Here is a 19,121-nt window from a genome sequence, read left to right as displayed (position 1 = left end):
AAAACTACAATTCTGCTTCCGAACTTACCTCAATTCACAAATAAAATCTCTGTTTAATGTTAGTTACGGTTGCTGTCAGCAATAAACTAAACCATAAAACATTTGGAAATGTGTGACCCTATTCCCCCCCACACACACAGAACCCTGGCTTCATTCAGTACACAGAATGTATCTAGTCTGGGGATAAAGAAGAGTCTTATAATAAAGGAGTCTGTTGTTTGCAGGACCCCTGCCTCATTTATTGCAGAAGGTTTGTAGTCAATAAGGCAGGGAATTGCAGGAAGAGAAAGGATAGTCTCATGGTTAAGGCAGTTTAATGCCCCCCAGAGACTTAGATTTTAACCCTTCCTCTGCCACCAAGTTCCTGAAGAAGAGTTCTGTGTGGCTTGAAAGCTTGTCTCTCTCACCAACAGATGGTGGTCCGAAAAAGATAGTACCTCACTCACCTGGCCTCTCTGATATCCTGGGACCAACAAGGCTACAACTACACAGCGTACAACAAGTTCCTGTGCGGTGCTGGGTATGTCGCTTACAGCACTTTTTTCATAGGTAGTCTCTTCCACATGTAGCCACGAATTGTATCATAATGCACATGCACAAAGGGGGTGAATTAAGGTGTCATGGGCAACATTCATTCTGGCATTTCCTATCTTGAGAGTGCTCAGCTATTATTAATCCTTAATGTTGTATTTCCTGTTTTTTTTAAAGTTTAGTTTCTCACTGAAAGCCACCTTAACTAACATTAAACAAAATTTTTGTTTCTGAATTTCATTAGGTTTTTTCATATAAATAAAGGACATTATATATGTGCATTTAAATAATGAAGCACTTATATATTTCTTGTCTTCGATATATATTTTATTGCCATTGTTGTCATCTTTGTGGTACGTCCATAGTTCACTACTTGATACCATGCCGATCAGTATATTGAAAGTAATTAAACTAAACTGTATTTAAACAAATCATATTTTTAATGAAACTTCAGTTTTACTGCAACTTCTAAATGACTATCTGCGTAACAGAAAACTGGGTAGGGACTCAAAAGAAATATTCAGAAAGTCATAACCCCCAATTTTTAAGAAGCATATAGGAAAAGGAAAATGTAACCTTACCTGGAAAAACAACAGACAATAACCCTTTGAAAAACAACAGTGTAACTTACCACAGTACAAACCCAAAGAAGCACTATGGTCCCTCCTGGGACCCTTCTCTGTAATAATGTGAAGGTTGTCTGACATAAGTCAATTATCAAAGGCAGTGTTGCCATGACAACCAGGATCCTAGTGACTCTCCCCAGCTATGTAAATGATATGGCACACACTGGAGGTCAGCTAGACATGCTGGCCACTTATAAGTGCCACTTATTTAGGTACCTAAGTCTAGACAAAGCCCTAACTTTAAACAACCACGAAAAAAAATATATTTTATCCTGTGTACAAATAACTTGTTTAAGTCAGAGTGGCAGCTTTACCTGGAAGCATATGTGTAAAAGACAGCCAAACGAGACAAGAATGTTTCTCTGGCTAAGTCTACAATGCAGCTGGGAAGTGCAATTTCCAGCTCATGTAGACATACATGTGCTGGCTCAGCTCAAACTAGTGTGCTAAAAATAGCACTGTGGCCGTGGTGGTGTCGGCAGCATCTTGAGCTAGTCACCCAAGTACTATTCCCCACTGAGATTCTAGGTATGTGTTCAGTCAGCTAGCCCAAGCCACTGTTAATGCAATTGTGGCCATGCTGCTATTTTTAGTTGCTAGATAGGGCAGAGCTAGCCTGTGTATGTCAACCCACACTTGGAGAAAACATCTCCTTGCTGTAGTGTAGACATACCTTAAGTGTCTCCTCCTTGTCAGTTGTGCCAACCCTATTACTTTAACTCGGAAGGCGGCTTCCCAGACCATGTTGTGTGAAAAACCATTCTGCATGGCTGCTCTACCCAAATCCCCCACCTCCTGTGGCAATGCAGCCAGTCAGAGCTGCTACACAAGCAAATGGGCAGTCTGGTACGTTAGTCCATGTAGGAGGAAGACCCTCCCACCACCACCCAGCCAGCTAAACGTAAGGTAAAGGCCTCGTGAAGCTCTTTGAGCTCCTAGCTACTTGGGAAACAGCTGCTCCTTGCTGCCTCTGCACCTCTCCCTCTCACTAGGATCAGATTGAAGGGAGGCTCCTTGGAATTAGCAACTGCCCCGGAGGTGTTTACTGCCCCCCTCTACCTTACCTCCCCATGTTGTTCTACTGCTGTTTGCACCCCTATGCCTTCCTTCCCCAATTACCCCTTCCCCATGTACTACTGTTATCCTCTGCCCTCCAGGCCTCCTCCACCACATTCTGCTACTATGTGACACACTTCTCCTCGCTGCTGTTATTTGCTGTCTGACTCCTTACCCCCAAGAAGCAGTTCCCCCTCCATGCATAAGCACTGGGAAACTCAGGGCCCCTACTCTCCCCTATCTCCCCAGGACTTCTCTTAGAGTCCTCCCCTACCAGGGCTGGACTCCCATTACCTTGGCTTTCTAATGTGAGGCACGATGGCCTCTCTCACACCAGCTCCCATGTCTGGATGCCATTGACCCCCAGAGAAGCAGGGATCTCCTGGGAGAGGGCTCAGCCCCACAGGCAGAGCGAGGTCTTCTGACTCCTGCCCTGCTGGCCTGGGAAGGGTGCCTTGCAGGCGTTTAAAATAGGAAATTTTATGTAGGTTTATTTGAATAAGAATCTATGTTTTTTTGGCAGGTATGTCTCTTGTATCAGAGGATTATATAGTTACTGATTACAAGCTTCTGTATCATGTCCATCCAAGTGCTCTGCACATGATTTTGAAGTTCATCTGCCAGTTTACTGGCAGCAATGGTATAGTTAAGAACATATGTCACCTGTGCTTTAAATAGCCTGTCCTCTCAGGAGGCAGACAGTCACATTTTGTAGCAGATCAGCTTTCCTGGTGCCTTTTGGTTTTAGCTATAGTTAGAGTATATTTTAGTGTCTTAGCCTGGAAGTAACGAAGTCTGGATGATTGAGGTGAAGATGTAATCAGAGAGAAAAATACAGAATCTTCTACTTATCAAGGTATTTTACACACTTGTCATGATATCTGAGTGCCATACAAAGATGAGGAAAAGCTTTTATGTCTGCTATTACCAATTCAGAGTCTAGGAGTAGGTATGCACCTTGTAGAACCCCTGAGATTGAAAACTATTTTGACAATGGACAAACGGAGTGACAAGGAGCAGCTGTCCATCACTACCCTATGGGGTCTCTCTGACAGAAAGGTTTGGCATGCCTCTAAGGTGGGAGTGAAAGTAATATTAATCTCTTACCAGTTCGGGGGCCAGCTCTGGGCCCCCGGAAGGGGTTGGACCTCTGGCAGAAGGGGCGGGGCTGGGGGGTCAGCCTCCCCCAACCAGCCCATCCGCACTGCCTGACCCACTCCACCTGGTGCTCCTGCGGTGATTTAAAAGGACCCAAGGCACTGCAGCGGCAGCCGGGAGCCCTGGGCCCTTTTAAATCGCCGGCCCCAGGGCAGCACCACCGTCGGCGGCCCTGCCAAAAGAGTCCGCTGCATATGGGCCGGTACTGGCTTCTTACTGGTACACCGTACCAACCAACTTTCACCCCTACACTAAGGCAAATGCATCCACCACCTCCTCACTATGTCCCTCAGATACATCAACGGTGCCTCATGAACAACTGTGCTGAAAGCTACTGAAAGATTTAGCAGAGTTAACAAGGATTCCTGATCTCGGTCTCTATTACTGTGAGACGACTGTTGACCACCAAGATCAAATGATATTTCTGTATCAGGTCTTTGTTTGAAACTTGGTTCATTTATATGTAAATAATTGGAGGACACAACTTGTTCACGGTATTTGGCTAATCATCACCTTCTCATTGATTGTTCCCGGAGGAAAGTGTGGACAATAATTAGCAAGGACACTAGCATCAAGACAAGGTTTCTTAAGCAAAGGATGAACTACCATGTTTGGGCAATAATAGCAGCTTGTCCTGCCTTTAAGAAACAAATTATTTCCACCAATGATTGGTCTAGGCATTCCTTCCTGGCCTTTGCCAATCTTGAAGGGCAAAGCCCTGGGGCAGATTTTCAAAGGAATAGAGGGGAAGTTAGGTGCCCAGATTCCCACTAAATACACAAATGGTTCAAGCAGATATGCCCAGTGAACCTATCTGTAATGGATATCCTACATAGAGAGACTAATTTGTCCATTTGCATCCAGCAATATCTGTATACTAATAACCATATTTTATGTCCAGCAAAAAACAGGAGAAATCTGCTTACATTCTACGGTTCTGAAACAGCAGTTCCAGGATACTTCATTAAGATTTTGGCTGAATCTTTCTTTATATACCAGTAAAAAGGTGATTCAAAATATTTTAAATGTAAACATTTTTATAAACTGAGAATCATAATTTAAACACATGTCTAACTGTGCCAGTTCACAGGGATTTGATTTTTTTTTTTTTTTTGAAAGAGGATGCCCCAGAATTTAAATTTTTGTTTTAAAAAAATAAGTTTGTAACTCTTATGGTTTTAAAGAAAACCCTCAGCATATAAACAAAGGGTAAACCCAGTGATAGCAGCCTGAGTCTGGAGACAGCCTGAAATAGTAACTCAAGGAGGTCTGTCCACAGGTTTTAATTCTGAAGCTTAATGGAAATGATGTGTGAAATTCATTAATTATTTCACTGCTGATCCAAGTACAGAAGAAAAAAGACTCATTATATGATATGAAAATTTGCACAACTGACTTTGAGCGCCATCCTTTTTTGAGGTCTTGTTTTGGGAACTCAAGTGAGCAGAGCTCGTTTTTGTGGATTATATTTAGGAGAGTACCACTACTATTTCCCCCCTCCCAATTTGACACCTCATTCTAAAAGCTATTGAAAATTGGTGGAGAGAGAGATTTTTAAAATATTGCTTGGAGAGTATTTAGCATGCTGATTCAGTAACTCACAATCAAGCCAGATGTGAAGCCCAAATCAAATCTGAAATGCTAAAAAAATTTTAAATAATTTAGCACTTTCTGATCTGTTAGGAAGGTAATTCTGGAAAGCAAGCTAAGTACTTCCTTCTGATCTTCTGGTTCATGTACTGCATATGTCTCATTCTTCCCCCCGCCCCGTCACCTTATTCACTCACTAATCAAATGCAGCTTTTTCATCTCAAACTTGGGAAACTCAATTTAGTAACTTTTTAAATAACAGCATTCAGGTTCCTGAGTCATCAGTCTATAACGTATAATTATCTGCCTATTCAGACAGCATTAACATCAGATTCAAAGTCAGATGCATCATACCCGATTGTCAATCTATCAGACTAGTCCTTTGTATATATAAGCTTAAGTTTTGTTGAGAGGGTTAAATTGGGATTTAACTTCTAGCAGGAGTACATTTAAATGTGAATTTACTTTTTCAACAATAGATTTTCAGAACTTCGCATGAGAAATGTGAATTTAATCAAGGTATTTGCACACACAATTTCCTGTGCAAAACAATCATGCAAGTAACTTAGCAAACAAGTAATTTTCATTGGGTTGCAAGTGTCTAAGTGTATACAATCTGCATAGGGAAAACTTTGTATGCAGAAAACTCTGAGCCAAAAGGAGGATTTTAAAAGCAAAAAATGTTAGAGTTCCAGGACAATTAGTAATGGTGCACCCTCATTTACTCCCTAATCACTCATTTAAAATAGTGAATAATTTAAAAGCTGAAGGCAATTCAGGGTTGGGTTTTGTTCTGTTAGATGTTCCTCTAATAATGACAGGTTTATTAAATGCTCTTAATTTAGTTGCTCTGAAGATTATGGTTCCTTCCCCTCACTCTCATACCAACTATATTATATTAGCCACTATATACTTTTTTAATTTTACTGAAGAGGAACAAATGTTATAATTACTATGCATTAGATACTTAGGAATATGAATCAAGATTTAGACATTGCTAGGCAAAAACAATTCCTTTAATTTTAAAAAAATATTTTTAGTAGATGTGGTGAATTTTAGTGCTTATTGTGATGGGTTGGCCTCCCTCCACTCTCCAGTGCCACCTGATGTACTAGGGTACCACTGAGCCTGCCGGTTCCACCAGCCTGGGCTCCCTTACACTGTCCTGCTGAGCCAGGCCCTCAAGCCTTCTCCAGGACACGCACAGGTAGGGCCACACCCATCTGCAGAAAGACAGAGACACTGAGATCAGCTCTGCATGGGAAGACTCTGCTCAGGAATTGCCCAACACTCAAATGCACACCTCCCTATCCCACACCCTGGAGTGTAAACCCAAAATTGTATTGTCTTGTGCTGCACAGAAAATTGTATAGCATAAGCTCATGAAATTCACTCTCTCCCTCAATGTGGAGGAAGATATGCACAGCTTTTTGCCCCCTCCCCCTCATTGTTTATTCTAAAACCCAGTTTGTGGAATCCATACGTTTATTAACTACAAAAGGTAGATTTTAAGTGATTCTAAGTGATAGCAAACAGATCAAAGCAGATGACTGAGCAAATAAAGCAAACACGTAAACTAAGCTTAATACACCAAAGAAACTGGCTACAAGTATTAATTTCTCACCCTAAATTTGTTGTTTTAAGCAGGTTGCAGAATTTCTTGAAGACAAATGGCTCTTGCTTGCAGCTTAGAACTCCAGGTATTCCTTTCACAGGCCAGACACCTTCTAGCCTGTGTCCAGTTCTTTCTGCTCCAGATCAGTCTTAGGTGTTTTCAGCAGGAATCTTTTGCGGGGATTCAGTAAAGAACCAACCCTAATTAACTCACATCCCAGCCTTAAATAGGCTTTGCAAATGGTGGGAATCCTTTGTTTCCCAGTTTGATCCCCACCCCCTACTAGTGGAAAAATATTAACAGTCCAAGATGGAGTCCAGTACCAGGTGACATGATCACATGACTCTGCAGTGTCAAAGCAGCCATAAGTCCTCAGGAAGACTTCCCAGGAAGGTGGGAGATTAGCATCTTCAAAGTCCTATTGTTCTCCCTAATGGCCCAACAGGACTAATTGCATTCTGTCTGGTGGGCTTTCCCCAGATGTAAACCCACTTATAATTGTTATATAGTCAATATTCCTAACTTTAGATACACAAATGATACATGCATACAAATAAGATAATCATATCATAACCTTTCCAATGATACCCCACAAGACCCATCTTGTATAAAACACCTTAGTTATGCCATATTCATAACATAACAGTATCTCTATGAAGAAGCATAGTGTCACACTTATGTAACTCTGAAACAGTCTCACCTATTTCTAAGGATACACTAGAGTAGGTGGGGAATGTGCTAAGATCTGTGAACAGGTCTTCTAATAAACTTTCTTCTTATTGACTTATGTTCCTAAATTCTTATAATTTTGGGCCTCTTTTCAGCAGGAACTAACATATTGACTTTTCTGATAAAAGACCAGTACTGAGGCAGAGGCCAGTTGGTCATTTACATTGGGGGGGGGGTTATCATTCTAGGAGCACAGGCAAACAGCTAAGGATGATTCTAACCAGTTCTCTTCATTTGAGTGTATGGTTAAGCCTAAAGAAAGATGGGGAAGGGATGTGCCTATGCTATTTGCATCTGACCTTGAGTTGAGCAGGGGCCTAATGCAAAATTTAAATTGTCTGCATGTGTCCAAGACAGTATGCAAGACACTCAACCCAACATCTATTTTCAGTTAGCCCGGATGATGCCGTTTCTCTGCGTTCTCAGTGCCTGATTGAGATTGGAACTTGGGTTAGGCTGAGTTGCTGAACTTCAATCCAGACAAAATTGAGGAAATGCTAGTAGGGGGAGGAGAAATCAGCTAAGTGCTAAAGCAGGGATGATGGCTATTCACCCTACAGAGGGGAATTCATCTACCCTTGAGTCAAGATGTTCAACATTTATTTATTTACCCATCCACCCACCCTGATTGCTCCTACATTCTTGTGTGATATCATTGCTAACATCCTTTTCTCACCAATTCTTACTAATGAATTATGCATTTGTGTAGTCATTCACCAATTAGGTTTCCAGAGACTATATGATTTTTAAAAATGTATTTAGATGCCTAAGGACATTGTTTAGTTGTTTTGTGATATTATTGTGCTAAAGACTGAGAAATCTGAACTCATTTAACTTCTCATTCAGATGTGAATTTAAATCTGTAGAAGTGAACGTTCATTAATACACTGTGCCAGTTAGTCAACAAAATGCAGCTACTTGTAGTCAAAACACAGTGACATGTATTGCCTATATATTTACCTTTAATATTCTCCACTAAAAATGAGTTTCTGGGTGTGATTCCCAAGAAAACTATGTTTCTTGGAGCAAAAGTTTTCTTGTTTTTGTTGTTGTACCATTAAGTGCATATTGGAAGAATCTACAATAGATTTTAATGTAGTTGGGAGCCTCAGTGCCATTACTTTCTGACTGGAGATGTACTAGCGAGAGAGCACTGTGTTTTATTTTCACAGCATGAGCAGCAAACACCGTGGTAGGCTTTACATTTGTGTCTGAGCCTGTAGCTCAGAATAAACACATGAATATTACCTCATCATTTAAATGAGTTGCAAGCAACAACCACACCATGCTTTCAAATGTAATATAAGATGATGAACTCCTGATGTGCTGAATTGCATTATATTTCAGTTGAATTTGGTACTATAACTTAAATTTGTGGACACCACTCCTAGTCCACCAAAATAACTGTAGTGGTGACCAATTAATCTTTTCCTATACTTTTTCTATGTGATACCTCTCTGCAATACCTCTTCTTAAAGCCATATATTATGATGATTTCTTTGAAGTTGCCCATCAAATGATGAAAAGATACTTGGTTTATATTATGCCTTATTATCAACTCATTAGTTGCTTTTCCTCAATACCCAACCCTTATACTCCCGTGGTTTATAAATTACACCAAATTATACTGATTTAATGACACTGCTTACACCACTATTTACCTTTCCTCTGAATTTGGCCTGTAATGACCAAATCACATCTTCAGTTTTATTTTAAAGCAGCACTAATACCACATGGGAGGAGTTATTACATGACTGAGATTTTTCTAATTACATTCTCAACATACCAATAATAGTATTGGTCCTACTTCTGTAAAAAAGTTAGACATTTAGAATAATCCACTGACATGTTTGCTTTGTTTTTCTTCCTTCTAAAAGTGATTTTTTACAACTAGAGTTTTTTCCTCTTTGGATTATGAAAGGAGCAGGTGTTGCCTCACAAATAAGTCTTGCTCCTCAGTACTTCTCAGTGTTTTCAGTCATCAGGTGAACAATCATTGTATACTATACTACTTTTGGGAGTATACTATTTATTTAGCTCCAGTATTTAAGTAAACAAAGCATCCACTGCAACCAATACAGGGTTAATAAGTTCGTTTTATTAGAGTTTATACTGGGCTCTGTGCTTGTTTAACTACAAATTCAGATACTAACCAAGATTCCATAGTAAGGAGTACAAGATTGAAATATTTCAGTCATCCATAATTTGCTGATGTAATCCATATGCTTTATACTGCAGTATTTCATTTTGTTTCTTCTCTAGGGAGGGAGGGAAATGTAGGGAGAAGAAGACTTGGATCTTAGTTGCATACTCAGTCTCTACACTGGTGCAGGGAATAGGGTAGGACAACTTAGCTGGAAGGATCTGGAAACATCCAGAAGAGGCTCTAACCATTACTAGAAATGGTCAGTAGCTGTTTGAGGCTGTGTAGAAAGTTTTCATTGTTATCAACCCATCTGGTAGGTCAGACCCTAAGATCCTCTGAGAGCTGAGCCAATCAGAGAGCAAGGGGGGAAAGATTATAAATACAGGATTAAAGACATCCCTGTGGACTCAGCAGCTGATCGACACAGGAACAAGAGATGGGTCTGCTGTGAGGTCAGAGTCCCACTCTCTGTACCACTTTGAATATGGGTCAGTGCAATTCTAACTTTATTTACTAGGGAACCCCTCCATTAGAATAACATTAGGTCCACTGTGGTGCATTTTATGGATTAGAGGGAGAGCATTTGTTACTCCCCAGAGACTGGGAACTCACAGTTAGCTCTCAGCTAAATGCTTTAAACTGGGATTCTTTCTCAGTGAGAACAAGCAAATGGGGCAGCACTTAGTGAAGTGAGAGTTTGTGAATTCTTGCCTGACTTAGCTGGGCTTAGGAGGAGAAGATGATGCCCTGTAGAGTGAGAACCTTACAGAGATCCAGGAAAGTGATATTTTATATGCTGATCCCAATACCTGTACAACTTTGGATACAGGCTACAGACTTCTGTTTCACCATCAACTGAGGGAAGCAGTCAGCTATGAAGCCAAGGGCTGGAATACTGCTGGCTGTGGAGAACCCCCAGTCTGTTTGTTTGCAGATAGGATTCTCCAGAGTTTGAGCAGACTGAGACACTGCCATTTCTAGAACTCTGAAGAGTCCAGCAACACACACTACATGCTACAGTCACACTATAAAGACTGAAAAATCAGCGCTGAGAAGAGATCAGAGGAGATTATCCATACTTTAGCACACACATCAAAACAGTGTTATGCTGAAATCTTATATTAAATGTTTATAACAGACACAAAAGAGAAAGCATCTACATAAGGGACACTAAGAATCTCTCTTTCTCTCTCAATTACCACCATGCATTTACCAGGGTTTTATATACAATAGCTCTGAGATTTAACTGTGTGTAATGCATTTTGAGAAGTCCTGAAAAGACAGAAGTCTGACCTGCACTTCAGCAAAGAGTTAAGCTGAGGTGCAAGAAAAAGGGGAATGTATAGTTATAGAAAATATTGCCTGACCATCCCCTCCCCCCGTTACACTGACACAAACCTGAAAACACAGTATAATCATGAAATATCTTAAAGGTTGGAAGGCTTTAGGAAAAACAGGAGTATTTGGAAAAGACTTGCATTTAAGGAAATGGTAAAGTGTTTTAATCAGTTGTAGGCAACCTGCAGCCAGCGGGCCGCACACAGCCCACCAGGGTAATCCACTGGCAGGCCGCAAGACAGTTTGTTTACATGTGTACGGCTGCCCACAGCTCCTAGTGGCTGTGATTCGCCATTCCCACCCAATGGGAGCTGCGGGAAGTGGTGCAGGCTGCAGGGACGTGCTGGCCACCACTTCCCACAGCTCCTATTGGCCGGAAACGGTGAACCGCGGCCACTGAGAGCTACAGGTGGCCGTGCACATGTAAACAAACTGTCTTGTGGCCTGCCAGTGGATTACTGTGATGGGCCGCTGGCCCCAGGTTGCCAACCACTGGTTTAAATTCTTTAAAATGTATCTGGTTGCACCGTATACACTGTTTCATTACAATATTTTTAAAAAGTAAAAGGAATAAAATTATATAGCACTACAACTTTAATCCTTCTATATCCATGGTCAGGCAGCAAAATATGTATGTACCTTATATGTAGCTACTGTAGCATTACTTAGTAGAGTACTAAAAAATGTGATTATTAAAATAATTAAGGAGGATCCAGTATGTCTCAAATATATCAAAGAATAACCCACACAATAGGAACAACTACAATACAAACTAATTAAATCTGCAAATGAGACTGATGAAAATCATTTATTCCTTTGATGTGTGTGTAGCTAATAGGGGAAATGCATACATATTAAGGGAAAATAGGTACTAAAGGTTACTGCACCAAGCTCATGCTCAAATAAATTGGTTAGTCTCTAAGGTGCCACAAGTACTCCTTTTCTTTTTGCGAATACAGACTAACACGGCTGTTCCTCTGAAACCCGTCTTGAAATGGTTTCCATCATATACAAGGTTTACAGTTTGGTTCAGTGGCTCTCAGCACCCACTATACAAATTGTCCCAGCACCCATGGATACATTGCTCCTTTTGCCTAATGTTGAACTCATCAATTACTAGAAAACTACGTTGTGTTGAAAGTTAGGAAAAGAACTCAAAACATTTGAGGTTCAAGTTTCACTGGCAAAATACCAGTTATGGGCTGGGCAACATTTAATCAGAGCAGCATCCCTGAATAGGGCAGCATGGTCTTTTAATTCCTTTTTTTCAATGACGCCAACGCCAAAGTTTTCTGTGAAGCACTTAAAACATTTAAGAAAATTCAACAAGCCTATGAACGTCTAATTCCACAGTGTTTACCCATCCCTAACTTAGAGGATTAGGATTGCTTGGGACTAGACCCTTTAGATGATAACTAATGAGTACATGTTATGCAACCCCACATCGGTTTCTAAAATACCATCATAAACAAAACACAGAGATTTGAATCCCAGAAAGAGGTCTGGGAGTAGCACCTTAGAGTAATATTGTACTTCTCAAAAATACTTAGACAATAGCAATAGAGGGAGTTGAAAGGTCATATATCCAACCAAAGAACAGGACAGTCATTGGGTAGCGATCACTAATTGAGTCTCTAAGAACCTAAAGATACCTTAGGTCTCTCTCCAGTTAATCCATGATAGTCAAGCACTCCTTTTAAAGCAAAAGAGAACGGAGGGGAGGGAGTAAGAGTCTCTAAATTCTCATTTTAAATTCAATTTTAACAACAATATTAGAAATTACATTATGGTAAGCAATGAGAATTGCCTTTGAAATTTTTTTTTTTTTTTTTTACACACACACACACTTTTCCCCTGGCCATTCACCTCTACTTGCAGCTTGATTTGGCACACCTTGGCACCAGTGCTGTTCCTTTACTAGAAATATCAGCCTTGCTCTTATCTATTAGAAAAACCTCATCTAAATATTAATGGTCTGTTGTATACTTTTCTATCCAAATTTCACATTTCTTGTGCATGCAATGTGTTTCAAAAGCCTTCTTTAAAAAAAAAACAAAAAAAACAAATTATTGAACATAATAATGCTCACAACTATGCTACCTTTCATCAAAAGACCTCAAACAGCTTCAAAAACCTACAGACCCTATTCACATCCTAGTTTCACAATATCTTCAGCAGGCACAACACAGACTGTGTGTCCCAGGTCACCAAAAGCAGTAAGTTGGTGAAGAGGAGGTGCAAAACAATGCAAACTACTTTCAATCCTCTATTCCAATACAGGCTATAATGTGTTCCAGCCTAACCAGGAGATGCTCAGATTCAGTGCAGTTCCTAGGCAGCCTTGACTAGATGCCTCCTATTAAGAGCTGGATGGAATTTAAACCACACAATCAATGCAGAAACCCTGGAAGACAATGACACCACTAATGAGAAATGCTCCCCCAGTGTAACTGCCTCCAAGGCTTTTCATAGGCTTATAACTGGGGAAAATATGGGTGTTTTTTTTTCTCACAGTAACAATAAAAGGCATAATCCTAACACCAGAACAACCACTCAGCCAAATTTCAAGTACCTGCTCCAAACTGTGGAGGCATTAAAATATTCCCAACAAAATTAGGGCTTTATGTAATACAACAGCCAAACAATCAGGCAGCTTCTGAATATAGGAAAGGCAGTGTACTATATTTCATCAACGTATTAATGTTCCAAAACAATCTGTTTTTGCTAAGTCATTCTCTACATTTTTCTTCATCTGGGCTGAACAATAAGAACAAACAGAATTCCATTGTCTGTATCCTTCTACTTCATTTCAGCACAGGATTCCTTTTTTCTCATTTCACCAGAGGTACTTTTCTTCTATATGTCAAGATAGAGGCATTTGTTCCTCAGGTCTATCATTTATTGTAAGTGTGTGAGAGAGAAGAAGGTGTATCATAAAAATAGACATAGTTATACCTTGAGTTACACCCTTACCTCCAAAAAAGTTGTGACAATACTTTCATCCCACTCTATAGGGCAATCTGAGTTGTGTAGAGTAGGTCAGACACTTATTGCTATGTGTGTACAAATAGATGACATACAGTTTCCTAACAAGTTATTATTGAAAATTAAAAAGGAGAGTCTGTATTGATTCTTAGAGTATTATACTTAACAATTTCAGCTTAGCTGTAATGAACAAGCATTAAATAGACTGCCTGCCTAGTCAGAGAAGCATGCTATTTCAATTATACTCAAGTTGATTGAGGGCAATTTAGCAATAATTAGTAATTTACCAGGTCAAGAATCTCTCTCAAATAGCTTCATGCCTGTAAAATGGTCATTGGTTATCTGTGGAAGAGGACCTAATGTAAAATAAACAAAAAAGGGCAATGTTAAAATAGGGTGAAAACGTTACATTATTTATGTGCAAAGTAGGACATCTGAAAAAGTAGGATTAACTCTAAGCATTAAGCGTTAGTCATAAGCATTGTATTTAATCAAGTCTGTGTTATTTAGGAAGCAGACGCCTCCCCCAGCTAAAGGGTTAACATAATATTTAGGGGAAAGGGTTCCCCAATATTTGTGTGGGGAGGAAGAATAGCATTAGCTTTTTATTGAATGAATTACTGTGACTGACATATCTGCAACATTTCTATGCACTCTGACTGTTGCACTAATCACATTTTATTAAAAAGTACAAACAGAAAAGGTATTGATTTCTGCACAAAGAGAAGAAAGTAAATTATATATGCACCTGATATTCAGACAAAAAAACAATAACTCTGGTCTGTTTTTTCCTCACTAAGATAGTTCCACCAAGCAAACACAAAATCCCACAGTATATCATGATATCTTCAGAGCTAGGCTTTAGTGTAGTATGCAGAGCAGTAGAGAGTTCACATAACAGATTGTATTATAACAAAGAAATATTTAGAGCCCAATTGTGAACTGTTTTCCTCACACTGGTTAGCACTTACTCATGTAAGTAGTCCCATTGACTTTAATATGTCTACTTGTCTGACTAACCATTTCAGAAAGGGAGTATGTTCCTTAGTCTGGTGCTTAGATAATATTTGCTGTTAAGTAGAATATATAGATCTTCTCTAAAGATCAGTAATTACAACTCCTCTGAAAGTCTTTCCACTCATTAGGAGAGCAATTAGTCATTAGGAAAGTCATCTGAGTTCTAAACTGACAAATAGTGAGTTTTTCTAATAATTAAAAATATGTTTTAATTGTAGATAATGGATTAAAACAACTTTTTGTTAAGGTAAATTTATAATAAAACAATAGCATACTACATTGTAAATTACTTATTCAGGATCAGGTTAATATTCAAAGAACCTGGCTAAATAAAGGAATTTTAATGTCAAAGATTTAGGTCTAATCCTTCACCCTTTAAAGTCAATAGCAAAACTCACATTGGCTTTAAGGGAGGCAGAATTAGGCCCCTAATAAAAGTTTTAAATATTGTTTTCACCACCTACCAGCTACCCCAGGTAGCTACATCTTTTAAAGTTTGTACATTTAAAAGCTAGAGCTAAGATTGATAATTTTTTTCAGTGCCTTCATTTTGTTTCATTTTGTTTGCTTAATGTGACACCAAAGGGACCTAATTTTTTTAAAGTGGAGGGGATGTTTGTAATTTTCTGAAAATTTGGTCCCTTCAGGGTATCTCAAGTTTGGCACACAGTCAATGAAGCATCCAAAAATCACCAGTTCTTTTTAAAAATCTTGCCCTGCATTTCTTGATATTATATGTATCCAGTGATAAACCAGTAAGAAAACTTTAATACATACATAGATGGCTCAAAAGATTGGGCTGGGAATAGATCGTCTCACTCTTATTTTGGAATGTTTTTGCCAAACACTTCATTTTGGCAAAAAATGCTGCTTGAAACCAGAAATACTTAATGGAGATGTATCTGTCTACCCCAGAAACTGGGGATTTTATTTTTTTGAGGGAAGTTTCAAAATTGTTGTGGTTCACTAGTGGAGTCATGTGGCTGTGTTAGCCTGTACACCGGTAGTAAGAGCACTAGCCTGAGGAATAGGAGACCTAGGTTCAAGTCTCTACTCTGCCTGATTTGGAGTAGTTTGAGATGGAAAGCTCTACACTCAATCAGACAGAACCCAACTTTCAAGACAGTGTTCCAACCATTGCACTATAGCCTGGTGCAAACACACACTTCTACCAGTAAACCACAACAAATTTGGAAACCTCCAAAGATGCTGTAAAACAAAGCTATCTTCCTCCAGTCAGCTCTTGGGTCATTAATCTGATCCTTTTACCAGAAATGTAGGAGAGACTTGAGCTAGCTGAGGAAATATCGCAGAAAAAAGGAGGACGTTTGCTTGAATAAAAAACAAATGCACTTCGATAGTATTCTTGACCTTCTTTATTTGTTGTCACCAACCAGTCATAATACAAGTAATATTTTTTTGTTTGCAAGAATGCTCAGAGGAATAATAAGACTCAGGAATATCCATGGAAATGTACGTTCACACCAGAAGCAGTTAGGCAGCCATCTTGGAAGCTCTTTCATAGTGCAAACAGGAGGGAGGAAATCAAAGTTTCAGTACTGCAACCAGGGAGCAGAAACAATACTGTCTGACCTAGGTGACCAATCCCAACTGTTCCCAGTAGTCCACCTTCCTGGAAGAGCGCCCTGGGTCAAGGAAGCTAAAGCCCTCCTGTCAACACCATCTATGCATCCATCTCCATGATGCTTGTGTCCCTGCTTGGCCCCTTACTCTCAACTAGAAGGATGGACAAGATCACTCCCTGTGCTTCTCACTTCTTCACACTCACTATCAGAGCCTGGTAATCATTGCTGATCTGCTCAGACAGTATCATTAGTGTCCACATGGATGAGCAGCATGGGGTAGCATTCAGAGGGATGGATGAACCTTAGCAACCTTTCTGTGACATCTCAGATGTTGGCTCCAGGCAGGAAGCACATATCTTGGGACATCAGGTCAGGGCAGCAGATGGATGCCACTACCCCTTCAGAAGGGAGTCCCCAACCATCACCACCCTACATCAGCTCCTCTTGGGTGTGGTAGTCATGACCCTCCAAGACTTGAGGGAAGGTGACTCCTCTTTCTCAGCCATTGGGGTCTCCTCCTATTCTCTGATTGGCAATACATCAATGCTTTTTCTTGACTTCAGTGGACAGTGGGACCTAAGTGGATAGTGGAGCACTGTCTACTGCCCAAAGTGTCCGGTATCCAATTTCCTATTGTCAAAACAGCTGTTTCTCCTTCCTCCTCTGGTGCCTTTTCTAGTCAGCCAGTATCCTCCAGCTTGGATGTCTCCATGTGCATTCTGTAAATGAAGTCTTCATGCGCCAAGCTTTTATGCAGATGAGCCACCATCTCCTGCAGCTTTCTTAACTGAGGGATTTCTGAGGGATTCCACCAACATATACCTCTCACACTGGATGGTTCCACATGCCTGGTTTTCCTGGGTAGAGACATGTACAAAGAGTAGCAGACCCAAGACTCTGCTCCACTCTTACCGCTCTCCATTAGCAGCAGAGCCTTAACCACACAGTTGTCCTGTGAAGAGACCTCCTCAAGCTCTGAAAATATGTGGAGAGCACCCTACATCCACTGCTCTGCCCATTCCACAACACCCACTCAACTTCTGTCATTTCTGGTATCTTCAATGAGTATCTGGAGGCAGGCAAGACATGAATGGGCTTGGAAAATGAGTTACCCTCTCCCCACTCAAGAAGTCCCTCCAGCAGAGGATAGAAGCATGTTGACAAGGGATAGCATGGTTAAGCTTGTACTGCCACTGTCCTGGTTTATTAATACACTCAATGTGGTCAATCTATGATCTCTCAAACATGCAACATATATCTGAAAACAGTGATACTCATACTGAGACTCGGGAGCCACAAGTGGCCCTTTAATGCGTCTCCTGCAGCTCTTTGCAGCATATGATAATAAAGCATTGTGACTTTATTATTAACCAATCTAAGTTATTAACCAATTAGGATGCTTATATTATGTTATTAACCAATCATAGTTGATAAAATAATATTACTTGGTCAGTTGTTTTGGTGTGAGAATAATATATATATATATATATTTTTTTTTTCCCCGTCATACTGTTTAAATATGAATATATAGTACTATAGTAAATGAAACAATGAATTCACACTACAGTGGCTCTTTTGGATAATGTTGATCACTAATTTGGCTCCTGAACCACTGAGGTCTATGTATCACTGCTCTAAAGGATTTTAAAACACCCTGTTCTTTGAGGCTGATTAATTCTAAAAATTTCCAGATTATCTGAAATGTGACAGTCTGAATCACATATTAATTTAAACTGCCTTCCCATGTGGCAATTGCTTCTATCTTCCTGTCAAACAGCTGTTCTTCCTTTCCAGTGATCTGCCTCTACCTTTGCTTAACATCCTCCTGCTCAGCCGCTGTTCTTCTCTACTGCCACCAGTAACACATAAATAAACACCTGCACATGTATAGGTCATGTAAAGAGGTGTGGAAGGAAAGAAAGTCTGAGTATCTGGGACTAAAGGAGATGAATCTGGCCAGGAAACAGTCATCTTAGAAAAAAGGATGAAAACCTCAGGTTGTCATAAAACAGATGAATGATAGGAAGAAAGAGCAATCCGGCACGGGTCAGCTGTCCTGGAGAAGTGCCTTTCTATTTGAGGGGCAGTAGGGCATACTATTTTATGGACAGCAAGAGCAGTCTAATCCCCATGCTTATAAGTATGTGATCCAGTTCTACATAAAGATGACTAATCCACTGGATACAAGCAATCTTTTGCAACTCACCAGATTTATTATATACGGATACATGTTAATGGACAAAAAGAGCATTTCTCAATTGTGTGAGCTTAACATGATTCAAAAGCACTGTTAAAATGTAGGCTACCTTGTTTAAAACTGTGTAACAGCCTGTGTTACAATCTAGGCTTCCCTGCTGGCTTCAGCACTTTGCCTGAAACTTAACAGGGCTTTCTATTCACGTTAAGCTACCTCAATGACTGAAAACACACCCCTTTAGCTTGTGAAGACAGGGCCTAGAAAAGGAAGGTTGGGGAAGACCCATGACATTCAGCTTCATCCCTATGAAACTGAGTTCCTGAAGAATGCATATTGTCAGAGTTACGCTGTTGATTAGCCAACAGTATTTATACTTATAATTCATTTGTCCCTTCCTGTAGTCAATGTGCAGCTAGAGATAGCAAGTACGGAAGAGTAAATTTCTGAAGAGGTCCATCTGTGAACATTTCCTCCTGCTGCACTTCTATCCTTTCAAGCTGCAGAGTCTAAGCAGCTATGACTAAAATTAAACATATAGGTTTGATAC

The sequence above is a fragment of the Lepidochelys kempii genome, chromosome 1 (genome assembly GCF_965140285.1).
Source record: "Lepidochelys kempii isolate rLepKem1 chromosome 1, rLepKem1.hap1, whole genome shotgun sequence".
Taxonomy (NCBI): domain Eukaryota; kingdom Metazoa; phylum Chordata; order Testudines; family Cheloniidae; genus Lepidochelys; species Lepidochelys kempii.
Note: the sequence above shows the minus strand (reverse complement) of the source record.